At 39.7% G+C, this 21268-nt stretch overlaps 1 protein-coding gene across 1 annotated transcript in view; it reads right to left on the bottom strand.

Annotated features, from left to right (window-relative positions):
• Positions 1-21268, bottom strand: part of GPR146 (G protein-coupled receptor 146) — a 48954-nt gene that overhangs the window by 26270 nt on the left and 1416 nt on the right. Inside the window, exon 2 of the mRNA XM_032125635.1 lies at positions 740-781. The gene's annotated coding sequence lies outside the window, so the exon portion shown is untranslated. The remainder of the gene's footprint in view (positions 1-739; positions 782-21268) is intronic.

Genomic DNA, 21268 nt, shown 5'->3' with positions numbered 1-21268 from the left:
TGTGCAAATAGCCCCTCAGAGCATTGGTGGTGCTGGCACCATCAGTGCTCCCATGAATGGAATTGGCCACTTGGAGAAGACAAGATGAAGTTTTGTGTCTGTCCTTTAAATCTGAACAGATTAAGTTTAGGTTAAAAGTCTTTCTTAAAGGTGTGCATCTTCCCTGCTGCCCAACAAGGGCTTGGCTTTTGCCTTTGTCTTTGCCCTTCTCCCTGATCAGCCCTTGTTAATGACACTCATTCCCATGGGCCCTGGGCTTCCAGGCAAGTTTAACTGTCAGGATGCTCTTGCAGGGAGGCACTGCAGCCTCCATTCCTTCTTCACCTGGACTGGGAAGCAGTTTGCAGAAGTAATGCCCGTTAAACCTTCTGATGTGCCTCCCGTCTGTTTCTGCAGAGGTTTCCCTGCCTGGCAAAGAGCCCTGGAATGCCCCAGGGATGATGGGACATTTCCATGGAGTCCAGATTTCACAGAGTTAGAAAGATGTAGTAAATTGGATGTTAACTTTGTATGAGACTATTTAGTTGGCTGGTTTGTGATCTTTGAGAAGCACAGTCTGGGAGTTAATATTACTTATCTTAGCTAAATCTTCAGTTAGGACTTGGTAATCCAGTACCTTTTTACAGAAGTAAATAGCAGGTCTGAAAGTCCCAATTTTGGTAAGTATTTTCACAGTTTTACACTGATGAAATAAGCATGCACAACAATAATCACACTGTATTGCTACAGCTCTACTTACATGAGGTGCAGCCCAGGAAAATGTCACTCTGAGATGGAGCCACTGGGAGGAGAAAAGGAGAAAAAAAAGGTGAAACAGTTAGTTCTAGGTGATTGAAAGAAATGAAAACAAAATTTAATCAAATCTGGTAAATACAGATAATTTTTACTTTTTTGTCTTTCATCTCCCTATACCATCTTCTGTGTAGCATTTACAATGCCCAGTGTTTCATCCAGTGATTAGAAAATCTGTGACGTAATTGTTCACGGTGTTTGATGTTGTAATGCGCCACAGTGGGGCTGATGGTTCTGTTTACACTTGTGAGTTGGAGATATTGAATAAAAGCTGTAGATTGATCTAAAAAGAGAACCATAACTTCCTTCTCCTCATTAAAAATGTTGTGCTTGGGGGGTTAAAACTGACATATAACAGTCCTGATGTGAAATATTTGCCCTGTAATATGCAACTATGATAAATGTCACTTTGGTTTGGCACTCTAAAAAGTGGTGGGTTTGGCACACAGTGTCGTATTATTTCACTTTACTGAGTATGTGTTTGCTCCTTTGCATGCTTTGGGGAAAAAATACAGAGAATTGTATTTTATGGCATTATAAGAAGTGTAATACATTTGTCCACTCAAAATTTGTGACCGCTATTTCAGTATGCAGATACAACTCATCTAAAGGAGAAGAAAAAATAAGTAAAGCACTAATTTCCATATGTATTGCAGTAGAAAAAAAAAATATAAACAGGCATACATTAGGCATTAAAGAGGTTTTAGCTGAGATTGATGACTGAACAGTAATATTTGTAGAGAAAGGCAACTGTTATGAGTAGATGAGTTTTCCCCTAAAAAGAAAGATTAGCTAGTTCAAGGGTTCAATTATGACTGAATTTTGAGGTAAGCAGAATACTTTGCTTGGGAAAAAATGGTTTAAGATAGCTGCCTGTGCCACTTCATTCTTTTTTGTAATAAAGTTTTATTGAGAGATGCAACACTGGTCTGTGAAAGATCGGATCTCACTCTGATGCACTTTTTCTCCACTATTAGCACCAGTTATGGTTGTTACTACCACATTTTCCAGTCAAGGCTCCCCAGCTCCCCTGCTCTCCTTGGCCTCTCTGCCCTCTGTTTGACATCTTGTGGTTGGCATTTAAGGACCCAAGAAAAACAAACAGTGCAACCAGTATTTTGCTTGTAATTTTAGTTCCCTAGTTTTATGGAGAATAGTAAATAGAAGGACAAACTGTTACTATTTTTCTGTGGTCTTGATCTTAAGAGAAAGGGATTTTCGTGGCCAACGTGTCTTTGTGATGTGCCACACAGGTGGAGATGCCCAACACCAACTCTGGTGGCTGTAAAACCCTGCAGTAGTGGCTGGTCCATCATAGTCTCTGGCTGGCTTCTCAAGAACAAAAATAAATCTGCCACAAACCCATGCAAAGAAGGAGCAGCTCTTCTGTTCATACTTTCATGCAAATTTAAGCTGCATTCAGGGACGCAGTGGGACAGCTGCCCCATGCTTCAGAGCAGAAACTGGCTGTGGAGAGCTTCTCCTGGCTGGTGCCTGTCACTGCTGAAGTCCCACCTGGGCACAGCTGTAACATATCTGGAGCTCTGGAAGCTCCAGCTGTGTAGGAGAGGCTGCAAGAGATGGCTTCCCCTGAGTAATGCAGTTCTTCAGTGCGTTAGTGGTGTCCTGTGGCTTCTTCTGCATGGGGGTATGGATATCACTAGAATTAGACATGGAAACTGTTAAATTCAGCTGGCAGAGTTGCACAAGTTTCTTCATATGCATAGCAAGGTGCATTACTGAGATCTGCACTCCAAGGACCACTGCTGTGTGCTCAGGGAGCTCTTAGGGCTGGGCTGGAGAAAGATTCTGTGGTCACCCAGCAGTCTCCAAAGAGAAGCTTTGCTACTGCTGACCTCCTGCAGCTTCCCAAGGACAATGTGTTCCTCCTTAGTTACTCAGGAGCCCTTCTCGATTGATTTTCTTGCTTTCTGATCCTTGCTGTTGAAGTACAATTTCTTTTATGTAGTAAACAATGTTTCAGAATTGATTAAATCACAACATGAATCATAATGGAAATGCTGAGCTATACACACGGCTTTTCACATCTGTAAGTCTGTGGAGATGAATAACAAGTTTTGTAGTGACAGCCTTAAAGTGGGTTTGCAGTTGTGCTGGGAGCAGAACTCGCTGGCTTTTTTTTTAATGTAGGCAACTTGAGTGGAATAAAATGCTGGTTAATCAGTTTGAAATGAAATTGTGGCAAGGACAGAATGAGCATAGTTATTTCTAGATAGCATAAAGAATGGAGTATGATTTCAAAGGTCACGTGTAATTACACTTTTATTCATGAGGCCTGCATTTGATATTCTAACAAATACAATTCATGTATTGTATTCATCACACAGAATTCTGAATCAGAACATAAAATTTTGCAGTGCTACAGGTAAGAAAAATGAAAGCGATAAGGAGCAGCAGCTGTGTAGCTAATGAAGGAGTTAATTCCAACGTGTGTTTTAGGCCATTAAATACTACAAAGCAAAAAGTGCTGCTTTGCCAGCACAAACCAAAGGAAGGCAGTTAAGTACCACTCCCTTCCCCAGGCAGCTTCGCTGGGAATACCGGAGAGCTCCGGCTGTAGTTCCGGCAGTAGCCTGCACGAGAAATGTGCAACAAGATAAAAATCACTGGAGCAGCTGTCGTTTAGCAAGGAAAATCTTCTGTATTCTGCATGTGGATATGAATTTTTCTCTATGCAAAATGTTTTTATCCTTTCAGGTTGGAGTAAGTTTTACAAAGTTATCAAGCTAAGGGCTCAGGTGGTTTTTTTCTGTGTGTCAGGACTCTCCAGAGGCTGGGATCTGCAGGCCATCCAGTTCATCATTGTTCACGCTGTGCTTTTCTTTGGTTTTTTTGGTTTTTTTTTAAGAAGTCTGAAGCGTTTTCCTTGTGTGGTTTCGCAACCCCATTTTCTTTTTTTCCAAACAGCAGGAGTCCTATCACTAGATCAAATTTGGAATTCACTGCTTCCAACAATTGTCTAATGGATCCACATGTTTACACAGCATGACACTGGCATCCAGATAGTGTCATGAAAGTCCCCAATCAGTGCTACTGCTCCATGCTTCCTCCCTGCTTAAAAAAAAATAAAGAGGGAAAAAAAGAAAAGGAAGAAAAAAGGGAAAAGCTACAGGCACTTTTTTCTTGGTACTCAGGGGAGCAGTGAATGGTCCCGCTGTTTCAACCACCAGTACCCTCTCACAAAATTTTGGAAAAGACTTTTCCCTTCTGCTGTAACTGAAAATGCCAGCTCTCAGGTGTTTTAACAGTATTTATCGTATCAATAAATAGATCTTAAAATCACAGAATCATGGAATGGCTTGGGCTCAAAGGGACCTTTAAGATCATCTACTTCCAACCCCACTGCTGTGGACACACCAGACCAGGTTGGTCAGAGCTCCAGCACACCTGGCCTTACTTCCAGGGATGAATGCTACAAAAATGGGAGACTGGAAAATAGCATTTCCAGACCCAATCCTTTCTTCCTTCTTGAGACTCCCAGCTGAATGAAAACTTTTATCTGTGTAGAAGTGTGCCCCTAACTTGCAGCACCCACACCACTACCTTGATGAAGCTCCAGCTGCTTCTCCCTGCCACTGACGTGTCCTTGAGCTGATGGGAGCATTTGCACGGCCTTATGGTGAATCAAACCACCCAAGGGATCTTTCTGAAAACCAACTTACTGAGGGGCAGGCTCAGGCACTTGGCACTTCTATAGCATGGGAAGGCCATTTGTAATTTACTTGCCCGTGTATTTTGCCAAGTGTTTGATTCCTGTTCCCGTTATTGGATGTAAATAAATCAGTAGCAATTACTTGGCAACAACCTTCCACGGTCATTTGCTCTGAAGAAGCTTAGTCCCTGGTAGCATTTAGTGAAGGAAGGGGGGCTTGGCTAGGACACCAGAACCTTTCTTTTTTTTTAATGCTCTCATGGGATCTTTCACTTCCACACAAGCAGCTGCCTGAACTGGCCAAGTGGTCTTGATTTAACGTTGCTTTACGAACACGACTTGTCGCAGCTGCAGGATGTCATAACCTCTATTTCCTTAGCTTAGATTTGAAATCTGGAGCCATGTGATTCAGATGAACCACAACTGCCCTTGCTTTAACTTGATGTATTTGTTTTGAAAATACTGTTGTTCGCTCCAAGTTTTAGCTGCTAAACAAATTAAGCTGATCTTCACTGATAGATGGGGAATACTGACCAGCTTGATTAAAAAACTCCCTAAAAGCTGCAAAGAAAGCTCAGTAATCTTTAGCTTAACAGTGCTAATGAAAATATTTCATTAGTGTAAACTTAAAAAATCAAAACTTGTTTTAAATACAAAAATAATTGTATGTTGTACAGTATTTCAGGGAAGTACAGTGAGCTCACCAGAAACTGTTGCTGCAGACAGGATTCAGAGTAGAAAATGATGAGCAGAACTGGGTTGGCTTTGCATTCAAAATTTGATTTTATAGGGCTCCTGTTCTTGTGCAGCTTAGAAGCAAGCTTTTGCATTTGAAGTAAAGCCAACTGGATTTGTACAGATACTTATCTTATTCTCTGGCCCCATTCAAATTACCAGAAAAATATTAAGGCTGACAAGCCTAACTTGATATGCTTCTCAATTAATATTTTTATGTTAGATTATAGTACGCACAGATTTGCACAAATGCCAGGTTTGAAGTCACTCAGCTGGTTTCCAAGTGGCAGATGCTGCCTTCACTACCGTATGTCTGCTCTCCACAATAGCAAATATTAATGGCAGAGTTTAGTGTCTTTCTTTGGAACTTGTTGTGTAGAGAAATCCTAATTTAGTCATTTTTGAGACTAAATTTTACAGTTCTATGTTCACACATACAGTTGAGTGTCCGCTCCCCATAACTCCTTGTTATTTTTGGCATTTTGTCTCCTGTTGAAATTCATGTGCTTATTGGCTGGGCAGGATTTTTGGGTTTTTTGTAAATGATTTTTTTAATAGTAACTTAATCTAGAGTAAGCAGGCAGAATAAAAGCTGTGCCATGTCCTTTCTGAAGATACTTGATTGTGTGCTTTAGTTGTGTAAAATTAAACAAAAAAAAAGAGAAGCAGTCTTTGCTATGGCTGTAGTCTGTTAAATACAAAAAACCACCAAACCTTCCCCAGCATTTGGAAACCCACCCTTTTATTGAGGAAATTGAGACACAGTAGAAGTGAAAAATCACCTAAAAGGGTTTGTCTGTGCACCCAGTCACTGAAGGTCAGTCTCAATTACTAATATGTCCAGTGAGATTTTTTGTTATTGCTTGTTATATAAATGAAGATTCATTTACAGGCTTTAACTTGTAGAATTTTTTTTTTATGATTACGTTTATAAATGTCATAATCTAATTACGTTCTTAACTTCCACTTTTTACAATTGCTTGTTTGTAGTGGTATTTTGTGAATTTTCTTATTTATTTATTCACAGATGCTCAGAGAGACTAAACAAAAAGTTTGAGAGCTGGGATGCTTTCCCAAATGTAGTTTAGAGCTGCTGGTCAGTCAGTGAACTGCTTCTGCGGTCTGAAATAGAAGTGGCCCCAGCAGCACCTGCTGGAACAGCATCTGCAGGATGCTAAGTTTGGCAAATCAACATTTGTGTGTTGATAACATGCAGGTGGATCAGGCTGAGGGCACCTGCAGAGTTGCTTCTAATTGTCAGGTGTGTCTTACGGAGTGGAAGAGTGCTGAGGAAATTGTATTCAAATACTGAAAACTACCTTACAATTAACATGCAATTTCACTTGATGGATTTTAGACAATTCTGCTTACTGCCAAACTGCATGGACTGAGTGAGGTTTCTCTTCCTCTTTCTATTTCCTCTCTCTCCCAGAGTATTGCAACAAGCTGGTTCTGAGTTTAGTGTAAGGTAGTGGAGCTTTTGTGGATTTAAAAGCTGGTGTTGGTGTCTGGAGGCAGTGCTATGGCCTGGGGACTCGGCTGAATTCCTTAGCAGTGGCTCCATGACCAGCTGGAGCAGTTTCTTGCACTTCACCATCCATTCTTTTTTTGACGTGGTCACTGAAAATTATTTATGCACCCTAAGATTTAACCCATCCCATACCAGACTTTGTGCAATGTCCCAGCCTTGGAGGCTGACCTGCCTTTATTTACACGCGCACACACACAGAGCTGACGTTTCACACGTGTCTCTGTCAGAGCTGCAGAGCTGATGGCTGAAGAGCACTTTCTGTAACGTGCTGACAGCTCCATGGCACCGTGTGTGGCCAGGCAGCTCCAAGGAGGGGACGTGTTTTGCCCCGGGTTTGCTCAGGGAGTTGAACGTGGGCACTTTCTTGCCAAGCAGCTGCGTGAACGTGACCACTCCAGGCAGTGGGATGCCTGCACTGCCTCCTGTGCTGGTACCTGCCTGATGGCACGGGGTTATCTTTATCTCTCAGCTACCCTGCTGCTGGGACACAGAGCTTTGAGTGTGTCATGCGAAACTGGCACTACCAGAGGTGAGGACTGCGGAATGGAGTTTGAGGAGAGGATGGTGAGTGCTGCCGTGGTCGAGCAGGGAGAAGCTGGAGGTGGACTGAACGTGTTGTTGAGACAGAAAAGAAGAATGGGATTTTGCAACAAGGGGGAAGTGGTGTGGTTGATTTGCCACATCACAGTTCTCAGTGGCCCACCCATTTGTTTTGACATAAATACCCACTCTCGAGCTATGTCGAGGCATGAAGACGACGCGTACCCTCACACTTGTGATCTTCAGGGTTTGTTACTGCTCTTTGAAGAGTGAGCTTGATGTTTTAATGTTTTGTTTGGAGACTCAAGCATTTAGATTTGTAATTCTGCCCTTCTAGCCATTTCCCTGATTTACCTTGCAGAGTAAACATTCTTTTGTTCCGTTTCCCAGACTTCCTTTTCCTTTTCTTTGCTGTTGGCTTAATTTTGAGATACGATACTCAAGTCAGAGGTGTCTCCTTGGGAGCAAAAAAAAACCCCAACAGCTAAGGGTTTGAGTGAGCTAACTATTTTCTCTGTTTAGAAGCAGCAGCTTACTTTCAAGTATTCTGGAAGTCCTCAAACCCAGATCCTGCCAAAGGCATTGACTTAAACAGCAGCAATGCTTAGGAGAACATGCTCAGGTTTTCTGGCAGCTGTTACAAGCTGCTTAGAAGAAACAGGCACATTGCTTGCAGCAAGCACCCCACAGTTTGGAAAGCACTGCTGAAGGTAAATTTGTAAAGAATTTCTTCTTGTGGTTATAGTTCTCCATTTTCATTTCTTCTACAGTGGGTCCAGTTTCCTCAGAGTTTGATATCTAGGCTCTTAATATCAAATCTGGAATTAATACAGCTGTATTTAGAGACATTTGCAGGGTTCATAGCAATAATTCACTGTGTGGAACTCGGTGTGTTTTAAACATTCTCCCCCTGTGCACGTACAGGTTTTTACAGTTAAATTGAGAATTTATAACATGCTGGGTCTCATATTCCACGTCTGTTTGTTTCTAAATCTATACACAGAACTTGGACTAGGTCATAAATTTCTGCAGATGAAATGAAGGCTGATTAGAATTTTAATATTAAGGAAGGAAATGGCCTTGGGTAGTGCACTACAGAGCAGAACAGGCCTTCTGTTAATACACGAGAGTATTACTGTTTTCTTGAACTTTGCCTTCCAATCCAATTATTACTTGTGCCTAGAAATCATAACTCTGGTGCCTCTCATTTGATAATGTTGAATGTTATCCTTGTCCAAGCTTACACAATTTCCAGTAGTAAAAACAAACTGCTAGATAATATACCCCTAAAACTGAGTTATAGGCAATAGTACATGTCTTTGTTGACAAACAAAGCAGTCATGGTGGTATATCGACCCAGTTCTGTCTCATTCTAAATTAAATGAAATAAAGAGTTTTTTCTTGGGACATGCAGTTCCTGTGATGGCATATTGTGTAACTCACACTTCATGATAAGAATGAGGACAAAGCTTTCAGTGTAAATTTATTTTTTTTTTCTTTCCGAGTCAAGCAGAGTAACGGGAATCTCTGTGTTGGCTTTCATTTTAAGCACTTCTGTGATAGCATCATGCTCACAGTATGAAATGAGCTCATACAAGAGTAATTCCAGCCAGTTCCCTTATCAGAGTAAGGCATCGTAGCTCAGAACGTGTCCTCCCGTGTCCTCCTCCCCTGCCCTTGCTGGTAACTGGGTTGGACCAGATGCTGCATAACTCCCTCGATCTGTATTTACCATCCTTTGGCTGCACACATCTTTGCTGCACATTTACAGCAGAAAATATTATTACTGAAGTGTGGAATCACATTCCGGTGTTGTTTCATGAAAATCAATTCTGATTCCTCGCTCCTTCAGAGGATGTTATTAGCATAGTACAACTCATCATTTTCTTACAAAGGGAATGACAGTTGCATCCTTGTTTAGATGCTGCCCATGTATTTATAGGATATAAATATATGTAGCCAAATGTGGTGGCTAAACTTAGCTGCTTCTCGTGCTAGTTTCTGTGGTTTTGCTTCATTTTCCAGAAAAAGTGACAACATTCTCAACTCTCTTGCATCCATCACCAGGTGTGGTGTGATGTCCACTCTTGGCAGAAAAAGATCAATGCATATTTGTTTATTTGGGCCTTTAAACTGTATCACAGTCTTTCATCATTTATTATCTATCTCTAAGAAGTTTTGTTTATCGTTCTCACACCATTAAAACGTCACATTAGTGGCACCGTCTGAAACGTATTTATCCTGCTCTAAAGTCTCAAGGGGTTGTACACAGGCTGTTATGCAAGTAGGTTTATTTTAGACTTCTTCCCTTTTTTCTTTAATCACTTGTGTAATGTGTTTGAAATGTGTGTCTGATGTTGATTCCTCGTTGTGTTCCATTGATTTTGGGCATTTGATTTTGCAGCTAAAAGGATTGAATACTAAATGTTCTTTTTGCATGTGTACACAAGAGAGTATTTTCTTCTTTAAGTCAGAGAGAGGCATTTGTAGGTTTTAAGGCCTGATAAAGTAATAAAAAATACAGCAAACCCAAAAAGGCTAAAATAGAAAGTATTTTTATAATTTGGGGGGTTTAAACTGTAAATCAGGGCAGAAGGAACAAACTATATGAGAGATACCATTCTAAATGAAAAAATTCAAATTATTACATTGTGTCACCCACATTTTAAGAACAGTAGGGATGAACTCTGACTTCTTTAGTGATTTTTTTCCCCCCTATATTAGCCCACAACTGTTTGAGTAACCAGAAATATACAGGTTTGTGATGAATTGGTATAATGAATCTGATGCTGAGAAAGAAAGTTGTATTCAAAGATTTTTGTTTCCCCCTTGTTTCTTGGAGTACAGAAATGCTAATGTTTCCTTTCTTTTCTGAACTTCCAGACTGGAACTGTAACTGGTCCCAGGGTAAAGTGCCCTTCACAAATCCTCTTTGTAGAGCTTATGAATTCTTTTGTTTGATTTCTTGCAGTTTTTGGGCACAGCACAGCAAGTTTAGTGTTGCTATCTGCATTAGATTTGGCATTTCAGTAACATTCCAGTTTAAAGGTTCTGGTGTGATTCAGTGCTGAAGGTGGTGTGAGTCTGCAGCCATGGAGAGACTCGTTTCTTTCTGGTGCCATATGTTATCTTTGATCAGGAAACCATTTGAACCGAGATGCCTTCAGATATAATATCAGCAAATATAGAAGTCCAGACCTTATTAGACAGTTTTGCTGCAAGGGAGGATCCAGTTGTGGTTTTGCCTACAAACACTTTTTATCTGTTGAGTTACAGTTTTTAATTACTCACAGCTGTGAGGGATTTCATGTTAGCCATGTGAGCTCTATGAGCATTCAGAACTGACTTATCATTACAAGTTTTCCATGTATTTTTAGTCCTTCCCCCTCTTCAATTCATTCCACTCAAACACTGGGGAGGAGAGAATGTGACTGAAGATCACTTTCTTCAGTAAACTGAAATGGAAAGCCTAAGCCAGTGATCCAGCTGGCATCTTATACCAGAAGCTCCTCAAATGATCCAGGCATCATACAAAATTCTGGCATCAAACCACGCAGTTGGTGACACCCAGTGCTCCAAAACTGTCCAGTACTGCTGGTAGTGACAGACACGGACAAGCCCAGTGCTCCATCATGTCCCAGGGGCAGTGTTCCTGTCACTAACCCTGGAGATCTTCCCACCCAAGGTGGTACCTGCCCTGCCCAATGTGCTCCTGAAATAACCAACCAGCTGCAGAACCAAGTGGACACGTGTGTGTAACCCAGAGTGTCCCCATGAGCATTAAATGAATTTTGCAGCTTTGTCAGAGGTGTCTCCACCTAAGAGCTTCCAGAAGAACTGGTGGGAGTGCAGCTAACACCTTCACCCATCATTCTTCCCGAAGGATGCTGCTATACCCAATGCTTGTTCAGGCAAAGACATCTTAATCTTACTGTAATAGGTTCTAATTACTCATTTCTGCAAGATCCCTGCCTGGGAGTCACCACAAGCCAGATACTCTGTGAACGATTATCCCAAGAAGTTCTTAATTACTGTGGAGTCCCTACAGCTCTTTAAAATGTATTGCCTGTACTGATATCATAAATCCATTTTCTTCTCCGCTTGCTGTGGAGCCCTTTGTACCCTGGATTCTGTGTTAATGAAGGCCCAGAAGTGCTGCTGTGGCTTACTCCTCATGCTGCTGGTTGTCATCTACAGCTGAGCACGTGCCATGAGGACACAGATACAAAAAAAACCCCTGATGACCCAGAAGGTCAGGTATTATATGGCCTGGTTTTTAAAATTCTGATAATCACTCTGGAGGAAGAGCCACAAAAATGCTATGGAATTGTCTGTCTTTGTAGTGGATTTTGTGGCTTCCTATTTGCAACATTTGTTGCGAATAAATTTTTGCACTTTGGCCAAAACAAGACTGGTTTTATGACTTTACTTCCAAATGTGTTGAAAGCTTATGTTGCTGGGTTATTTATTGTACAGCACGTAAATAACTTTATATACTGAGCATATGCTCCAGCAGAATTCACAAATGGCATCTCCCTCAGTGTAACTTCAGAAGTATTTCAGAGAACCTGCAGTTGGTGTCCTACTGCAGCTTTGCAAGGAAGACAGACGATTTAAAAGATTTTGGACAGAATGAGGAAAATTATAAATGTTTGACATTGTGACAGTACCAGGAACATTAAGCCTAATTTGAACTGAAATCCAAATACAAACCTTAATCTAAGAAGCTGAAAGGAATGGAAGATACAAGGCTTTTACTAGGGGTGAAGGATTTCTGAAGCCTTTAGAGGTCTGTGTGCTCTTTTATATGGGTTATGTTTCTGACACCTCCCAATGTGGATGTAAAGTAGTTTTTTTATTTAAAAAGGAAAGATATACAGGCAGTTTGGCTGTAGATGTACTCTTTGAATAGATAAAAATGCCTAAAATACCCTTGACAGTTGCTTGTAAGAGGAGCTGTATTAGATATTTTTCTGCTTTTATTTCTAGTAAATTTATTGGCTGATCAGCTTAGGAAGTGTTTCAGGCTAATTATCCATTTGCAAGCAACAACTGTGTCTCAAGTCTTTTGATCATGTGCCAGTTTTAAACTGAAAACAAACCTTGATATGACTACACTTTTCACTTCTTCAGACTTTGTCTTTTGTAGTTAAGTCAGAAATTTTGCACAGATTTTAATATGAGTGCTCCTACTGTCAAAAGTCTGTTCCTTTTACCTCAATGGTCCAGTGATGTAGATGTCCTAAACCAGCCCTGCTTATTTAAGTGGTAAATGAAGAGTGTTTTGCATTATCAGTTCTTACAGCATGTATGTCTTCTCCTGTTAAAGCACTCCTATTCCTAAAACATTTCCCATTATCACTGGTGTCTTGACAGCAATAACCTCCTAAGCGGGGTCTAATCTGAGACCAGGTAAAAAAAAAAATCCTAAAATCCTGTGAGCTCAATCTAACTTCTGTTCTGTGGTGACCAAAGGGTAAAAGAAATCCTTTTAAATAAATTTGTTCTCTTTCTAAATAGATAACTAGCCAAATGCATTTCAAGTATTTGTTCAACTGATCAAATACTGCTTTAGGTTTAGAAAACAAATTAATGTAATGTTTGAGGAATTAGACATTTTATACCTGAACACTTCTCTGTGTCATTACTTCTGCACCGATGGCCCTAAGTACTGTGGTCAAAATAAAAGACCCTTTCAATGAAAATAAGTCAGACAAATGTTTAATTTTTATTTTTTTAGGTCTTCATAAAATAGCTAAACTGGAAGTTCACACAGTCTCTTTTTTTTTTTTTTTTTACCCTTTTGAGAAAGTTACACCAGTGTGTCAAATTTAAGTCCTTACTTCTTCTGTAGATACACTGATTGGCTGAAGTACTTCTAAATTACCTATATATATCTGGCAAAAATATAACCTGATAGTTCAACATTAGTTTGAATTTGAGATAAACATGTTTCTATGTGTGCGGGTTCAGAAAGCAGAACAGTCTGTCCTGACACTAAATAAACACAGTTCCCAAGTGGAAATTCTCAATTTAGGTGTCTGATTAACTTCTAACTCAATGGCTGTGCTTCAAGATCCTGGCACTGTTTGAATCATTGGTATTAGATACCATTCCTCTTCCTGTCCTGGAAGTAGAAACTGTGAACTCCTTTTTCACACTGTTAGTTAAGATTTCCTACTAATTAGCCAGTAACAGGAGTGGACTCAGGGACACACAGGCATGTCAAAGACATTTTTCCATGTTTTGGCAGTTAAGATTTCAAACTGTCAGTTGATTTTTACAATTGCTCTGCTCTGTTCTGCTGGGGCTGTCTCCTATCACAGTGTGTGCCCGCTGGGAGCTTACAGACTTGGGTGATTATTGGATGTTCTGTTTACAGAATCGTGAACCTTTTTTAAAGGTTGCTAGAGCTTAATTCCTAACGGGGAATTTGCTTTGAGTCATTGCTGAACTGAATGGTGTCTTCAGATGTGATGCAAGTCCGAAAGGAAACGCCAAGGGAAGGACAGAGGATGGCAACACTTGCTGTTCTTTAACTGCCTCGACCACATCTTGCAATATATTTGGATTTGTACAGTATATGAAGATAACCTATGTTCTTTATTACATTAGGTATCTTAATGAAGTTATGGGTATGAGTTATTATTAGATGGCAGCATTTGTTTGTTTAATTAGTTAAATGATACAAGTAAAATTTCATTTTGAGCTCAGTCATCATCTGTTAAACTGCTGGAGCAGTTCAATAATTGACTGCTACCATTACCCACTTGAATGAGCAAGCAAACCCATGAGTTTCTGCCACAGAGGACTTGTTTCTGATGTGTCTGTTGACCACTGATGGGTAGGTAGTGAGTGAAGGGGATCTTGTTGCTCATTTGGCACTGCAGGAAGCAGACCAGCATCTTCTCTCTGGAGTTACACCTTGAAATGGCTACAGAGCCTTGACAGCTCCAGTGGCAGCTGCCTGTTTGTTCCCTGGCTGTGCCTCAGAGTTTCTGATGGGCAGGAAATCAGTGTCTGTGCTGGACAGTGAAACACTGCAGTTGAGGCAGTCACAGCTCCAGCAGCCAGAGAACAGCAGCCAAAGCAGAAACTAATTGAACCAGCAGTTCACTTGAGAGGATGAAGAACAAAGGGGGAACTTCCCTTTTATACAAATACTCTCAGCGTTGTGGAAATGTGAGTCCTGTACACTCAAGACCTTTATTAATTGCTGTACTGGCTGTCTGTTGCCATTTTAAAAATTTACTTGTGTCTGCAAGAAATCAAAATTATGCTTTTCTTAAATAATATGAAACACCTGAGTTCAGGCCCTTGGAAGCAAAAATTATGCTTCCTGCCTTTACTAGACCTTTACCATCATTTTGAATTTAGAGGGAAATAACTGAAAGCCCAAAACAGCAATGCATGATGCTACTAAAGAGCAACAAATACCAAATGATCTGTGGTAATTTGAGAGTTGACAAGCTACAGTTCATCACCCCTGTATGTAAAAGGTAGGATACATATAGCAACATTACGTATTTTACACTTAAGGTTTTTTAAGGAATGGTGTCTTTAGGCAGAGGGTGCAAAAAATGGGATCCCACAAGCTGCACCTGCACTTTCTTGCACCTTTCTATCACCTCCTCTTTTTGCTGGCAGAAATGTTCACAGTGAATCAAATTAACAAACTGATTTGGTATTAAAGTAACCTTTGTGAAGGGACAGAGAGGTAATTTTCACCCAAATGGGTTTACAAAACTGTGCAAACACTTGTACCAAGGTGGGAGAAGAGGTGGGACAAAATGGAGAGTGTGTCTTTTGGCAACAGTACTGACTTATCCAGGTTTAAACTGTTGCTAAAACTATTACTTGAGATTTTTATTCGTAAGTGTAAAGCTTTCTTTGGAGCCTAAACAGAAGTATTTGGTTGTGTAATCTTTCACTGCAAGCAGAATATGCTCCATCTAATTTATAAGCATACTGTTTGTTCTGCTGCAGTCACTATGTGGCTGTATTTCTTCCATTAAGTTAATAATCTCTAGTCCATATAATATGGGTATTCTAGTGTAAGGCAGGCAAGGAAGAAATCAGAGCTCTGTGTAATGACATTAAGCTTTTAGGTTACAGACAGAGTAAAGGACTCACAGCTGCTTAACATATGCCCTCTGCCTGAACTCACTTTATCACTTGGTATCTGACTGCTCTCAACATATAAAAAGTTGATGTGATTGATAGTCGGTTATACAGTATTTGTCAGGGTGAACTGAATCATTATGTGTATAGATTCAGGAATATAGAAAAATAAAGCTGAAAGAAGAACAACAAAAACTCTGACATCTTTTCCATTCATTAAGCTTTCCTAAGGCAACTGTTTTTGTTTGCAGGAGTTAGTGGTTGCTGGTTTTTCTAAGCAGCAATTGCTGAGTGATTTAGAGTACATCTCTGCTCTTTTGTTTGGATTTCATTTGCAAAACCATTTAGAGTTATAAAACTGTCAGCTTAAGAACATTCTATATATTTTGCCAGTGAGGGCCTCCTGTATGCAGAGTTTATGCATTTCTCTCCATTTTGCACGCTGTTTGAATTCTCAGTATGTATCACTGTTCTTCTTTGGGCTGGTTGTTAGAATAATTCCCAGTGCCTTCTTTAGAGCAGCAGAAATCCTTGAAGTAATTATGAAATTGCATCTCAGATTAGTCATTAGATATTGCTAACCACAGTATCTCACCCTTGGCCAAACCTAGCCCAGCAATGCAGTAATAGAATGTTCTGCTGATGCTTAAAAACACTTGAAATTTAGAAGCCCTAAATGCAACTGGAATTGAATCATGCACCTAAACATCAGAAAGCATAGACCAGAACTGTTAGTTATGTTAATTACAGTAGTTAAACCATGGTATGGTACCTTTCTAAACTCTCAGATGCCCTAAAATAACTCCAAGCTGGGAGCTGAAAAATGTTATGCAAACTTTGTTACCTACTACTTGCAGCTTTGCTCACTGTTTGTCTCCTGCAGAATTCCTTTGGTGGCTAAGCTCAGCTTTGCATTGTGCGGAAGCTGTGGGGCCTGGGTCTCTCATCATTCTGCACAACCTTAATCTCTCCTGGCCTTGCTGCTGGCCCTGTTTCATGCACTTCAGGTATTTATTTCAGATTTTCTATTCCTGTTGTTCATAAGGTATGGCAGATTTAAGTCATCAAGTACTTAAATTACATAGATGTGGCTGTGACAACTTTCTGTAACTTGGAAGTTGGAATCTGCCATGAATGTCACCTCTGAATGTTCCTGGATGCCTGGTTGGGCATGTACAGTGGGAGGTAAGTCAGTGCTTCAAAACTGCGTTGGAATTTTTGGAGCCAAAAGTTTTTAAGGGTCAATGACAGATGTTAGGAAAGCCTTAAATAACTGACGAGTTCACTCAGTGAATCTGGAAGAATCTATGCAGGAAGTGCAATGTTTTGTCTTTGCTATCTTGATAGAAAAACAGGTTCTGATTTTCCTGGCTTCCCTAACTTCTCCAGTGTTCCCTGTTCTCCTTGACTTTACAATTCAGTAACCATGCTTCCTGCATCCCTGGCAGGAGATCATATCTCCATTTTCTACCTTATGACCTTCCAGTACAATTTTAACTCCCTGTATTCCAAGGGAAAGTATTAATTTTTTAAATAAAGTTAAAAAAAAAAAAAAAAAGATGAAGAAATTTCTTTGTCAAACTTGATTTTTTTTTTTTTTTCCTTGGAGATTGCAATTTTCCTTAACCTGTTTTAGGAAACATATTGCCTTTTAATTTATTCTTCAACAGAAAAGTATCATACTTGCTTGCTCATTTCACATTCATAATAATGGAATGTCTCTCATTAAGGTAGAATCCGTATTTTCATTTTGATTGGAGTTTAATTTTTCTGTTTCAAAGTATGTTTTGTTGTTTGCATTTACAAAAAGAAATACGAAGCTTTTCTGTTCCCATTCAACAAAGAATTCTGACATCTTGGCTTTTTTCCAGACTAGTTAATTTTTATTTAAATTTTGTTTTGAAGATCACGATTTCCCTTGAGATGGACCTTCCATTTGCTGTAAATCTCTCTCTTCCTTTGCCCTCTTTTTTTCCTGCCAGGCATAAACTACTTCACTTTCAAAGCTCTGCCATCTAATCCCACTGTAACCATTATCACTATGCACCATGGAAATGCTGACTCTTGGTTCACTAACAACTCAAACATTTACCTTTGACCATCTGCATTTTCTAATGACCATCTCCAGTCCTGTGCTGCCCTGGATGCCATGAAGAAATTCCTTGTTGTTCCTATCTTAAAACTTTCTTTTGATCCCTGCAAAATTACACAGTAACAGAACAGGTATGTGATAAACTTAATCCTCCCGTTAGTGGGTGGGTCCAGGCTTTCTTGTACTTCACATATTATCCCATCTGTAGTTACCCTCTCCATTTTGTACTTAACTTTAAAATTATGTGGGCAGCTGCTGTTTCCTGTTGTCTTTATACCTGGATGATCATAGATGTAAAGTGTAACTTCAGCAGGAAAAGCTTGGCTCAATCCGTGTAAATTCTAGTATTTGTTTTGTACATATGCTTAAGGTACTTATTATTGAAATGTAGATTAATACAATTTTGTTCTAAGATAACTTGCTAGATGCCTTAATTCCAAAATAACAAACACCACCACCACCTTGTTTTGTGCTGCTTTTACAGTGATACCTTTCAGTGTGGTCTGTTGGAATACAAACAGGTTTTATGGAGCATTTTTACTGAACAGTCAACAGGTTTTAATTTAGCTTCTTAAATCATGATTGTTTTTCAATTTTCTGCTCTACCTCCCGAATGCATAATGAAGGCACACCTGATGCTGTAAAAACCAAATGTCATTTCAGTATTTTCAGCTGTGTGATAAATTTGGAGAGCTTAAAAGTTGGTCTCGTAGATGTGTAGTTACCAGAGAGCTCACAAGAACATGTAGAGTGCTGCTGAATAAATAGGATTTTGGAATGGATTGCACTTTATTTTCAGAGACCTTCAAAATGCTGAAATTATGGATGGAGTTTTTGTAAGGAACTTCCAGGAGACCATTTCAAACTCAGAAACAAATTCAAATTCTTTCTCCCTACCAGTCATGTTAAGTACCACTTGCACTTGCTCATGGGGATTTGAAGAGCAGCAGGCAGACTTGGAGGAAAGTTAGATTGTGTAATTCATGCCAGCTCTTAAAAACATTCCTCCTTTATCATTCTTCTTGAGAAAGAACTTCTTAAAACAGGATGTTCAGTGGCAATTGAACTGTGCCTGAGTTTTATAGTACAGCTTTATCGTACTTGTTTCTCTAAACATTACCAAATTCAGTATACTGGTTCTGTATATTACTGGAAATTATATATATTTAGAAGAAGAATCATTTCATAGAAATTAATTGTCACAGTCTTAATCATCCATCTCTGGTTATCACTAGGCAGGAAGTCAAATGCAAAAATCAGTAATGGCCATTACATTTCTTCCTTATTTTGTGTTAAGATGTCTCTCTTTTCCCAACCAAACTGAGGGTCCAGTTCTCTGTCTCCAAAACCATTTATCCCATTGTAAAGCAAACCAAGTGGCAAGACATGAGCCGAGGTTGTTGATACCCTTGTGCTCAGGATGGAGGTGCAGGACAGCTGAGACGCTGCTCGTGTTCCAAGGGCTGCTGTGGGTGTCTATTTTAGGGTGATTGAATGATGAAATGATCACATTCTGCTAAAGAAATGAATCCTGCCCACTCTGTTTTTTGGAGTGTCTTCTCTGGGGTCTTGTTCATCACAAATTGAAAGTTGCGTGTTCCTGCCTACATGTGCGTGTGCAGCTGAGGGTATATAAATGTAGGTATGGATGAAACCCATTCTGGAATACTTAGCTAGGTTTTGAAGAAGATCTTAGTATAGCTGACTACAAATGGTGCTGGTTTTACTTAATAAGGAATTAATGAATAAAAGTTTTGTTGAGGTCTGGGAAGATACGTGGTGTTTCAGAGTACAGTGTATATATATATCCCAGGACATTCATTCCCTGTAGCTATACATCCTGTTAACTCTGCAGCTGAAGAAGGTGACAACTCATTGGTAAGGAGGTATGAAGTTTTTTATGGGCTTTGATGACCTTGCTGTTTCTAACAAAAATGTCTTTGCTAAGTCAGATAGAAGGATTCCCGTTCGGATTGTAAGGAAAGCCACCTTTCCTAGGGATCAATAACCATTTATTTTCTATTTAATATTTAGTCTTCAGCTTCACTAGTCTTTCCCATAAATGGCAAAAATGTGCCTTCTCCAGCTGCATGTTAATTATGTTCCATTTTTAAGTCAGAACATTACAGAGAAGCTGTCAATTTGAGACTGAGCAAACTAAATATACTCAGCTGAGTGAATCCAGCACTGTGAACATGAACCACTGGTATAAATAGGAAAGGAGACACCTTGAAGCTTTACCATGTTCAAGAAGTGTCAGATCATGTTCTTTGAAAGGGATGGCAACACTCTTTTTCCACCAGTGCAGGCATGAATAATTGTTTCGCCTAACACAGGCTATGCAGGTGTTCAGCAGACTCTGGTGTTGGCACCTTTACTGTTGAATTTCAGTATTTTTTGGATGGGCATTCAACTTGTTTTGCATAATCCCAGATCTTTTTCTTCATAAAGACTTGTATGGGGGAGATTGAAACAAAATGTTTGTCCTTCTACCTTTAAAATACTTTCATCTACTTACTTTGCTGACTGTTTCAAAACTTTATGGACTGTTTTCAAACAGCTCTTTTGCCAACAAGCATTGCTGTAAGGACAACTGGCAGGAGCTATTAGGAGCTCTTGATTATGATGATGGTGTGTTTCATTGTTGAGGACAAAGTACTCCTGATGTTATGGGACCTCCAAGACTGGTAGAAACACGACAAATTGCTTCCCAATAGTTCTTTTTTATTGGACCTAACTTAGCAAAGCAAGATGGGATTCTTCCAGATCTCCGTACTCCAAAGGGAGAGTCTGAAGGATAGGTCACTGTGCACAGAATCTGCTTTAATAACATTGACATGACTGAAAAACCCTGGTATGACTGCTAGGATATCTGTATTTGATCACAGCTTCTGATTGAGAAAATGCATTTATTTCTTACATTGTGTGTTTGAAAAGAACATATTCTGTTAAGAGTGGACACTCGTGCCACTTGGCTTCTGAAAAATGCATCACTATGAACAAAAATATCCCACGCTTTAAACATAATATATATATTTTTTTGCTGAGGGAGTAATGGGGAGGAATATCACTTGAGCCTGAGAATGTCAGTACAAGTGATATGTGTTGTGTAAGTCCCACCTAAGCTTTCAGTGTCTGAAATGTTAAATAAAGACTTTAATGAGTTCCTCTGCATAAGGATAAATTTAGCTCCAAGAGCAGAGCAAAGCAGACTTGTTGATTGGTGTGGGAATGATTGCTGTGATTCCTGAGCTATGAAGGTGCTGTCATTTCTGCAAAGGATCTTTGCAGGGGAGGCAAAACAGAGAACTGATTCTGCAAAATGAATTGTGGGTCTGTGGGTATGCCCAGAACTTTATATAGAGTCCTATTCTATTATGAACCATAACTTTGCTTTTTTGTTGTACATTATTGCTCTTTAATTACACCTTTGGCCATAATTTTGCGATTGCTTTGTGTGAAAAGTTCAAAACTGGATTAATAAATTAGTCTAGAAACTTCTTACTATTTAAATACTGCCTCAGCTATTTTCATAGCTTTATTAGAATAGTTCATGCTTCAACTTATGCCCTTTACTTTTGGTCATGGGGGTGTTCTCCAGGTCATTCTTCGAGTGGGTGAGTCATCCATTTCTGTGTGATGTGAAAATAACAAAATGACCCTTTAAAAGTGTGTGTTTTCCAAGGAAAGAGCAACACTGCACCTGCAGATGCACATCTGCACTTGCTGTACTAAATTCATGCATTCTGTCTGCTGGTACTGAGCTGGAGGAGATGCTGGGAAG

Source organism: Corvus moneduloides, chromosome 16, assembly GCF_009650955.1.
Source record: "Corvus moneduloides isolate bCorMon1 chromosome 16, bCorMon1.pri, whole genome shotgun sequence".
Classification (NCBI taxonomy): domain Eukaryota; kingdom Metazoa; phylum Chordata; class Aves; order Passeriformes; family Corvidae; genus Corvus; species Corvus moneduloides.
Note: the sequence above shows the minus strand (reverse complement) of the source record. Positions and strands in the feature narration are given on the sequence as shown.